This window comes from Etheostoma spectabile, chromosome 2 (genome assembly GCF_008692095.1).
Source record: "Etheostoma spectabile isolate EspeVRDwgs_2016 chromosome 2, UIUC_Espe_1.0, whole genome shotgun sequence".
Taxonomy (NCBI): Eukaryota; Metazoa; Chordata; class Actinopteri; order Perciformes; family Percidae; genus Etheostoma; species Etheostoma spectabile.
This window is the reverse complement of record NC_045734.1, coordinates 18,854,175-18,854,847: the sequence shown is the minus strand read 5'-3', so window position 1 is coordinate 18,854,847 and position 673 is coordinate 18,854,175.

Genomic DNA, 673 nt, shown 5'->3' with positions numbered 1-673 from the left:
AAAGGAAGAGAATGTCTACAGTGACTTCTGCAAAGCAGCAGAAGTGAATACACAATATGAACAATGTAAGAGGGAGATAAAAACAGACAAAGGGGAAATAATGCATTTAAACATAGAACAGTTTTTCTCTGTTCTATCTGCATTATCACAATAGGCCAGCAGACATTTTGACTTTCCATAGTAAGACGAGTTGTTACTAATAACATTGACAATGGCTCAGTTCTATTCAAGCATCCCAGTGAGTCATGACAGAGTGACAGAGATTCATCATAATGCCTTGAAAGTGAAGCAGCTAAATGTTATTCAGCATTTCTTTGTGACATGTCAGAAGGGTGGCTCTCCCTTTAGGTATACATAATCTTTTGGAAGGACACAAAGTGACAAATAATTGATTATAATCTTTGAAATTTAGAAATATATCAGTTCACTTTAACTGGATCCCTGGATTGGTCTGACTAATGAATAAAACGACTGGAAATGGGTAGATGGGTGTGGAGAAAATGTATTCATTTTCAAAGTGAAAGTCCAAAGAGAAAATGAAGCAAGATGAAGTTACACATATTATTATTTAACCATGCTACTGGGAAAAATGCAATGATTAAATTTAAATAAGAAAAAAGAAACATAAATGCTTAAACTGAAATCTTTGAAATCTTTTAGTGATTGAGAGAAA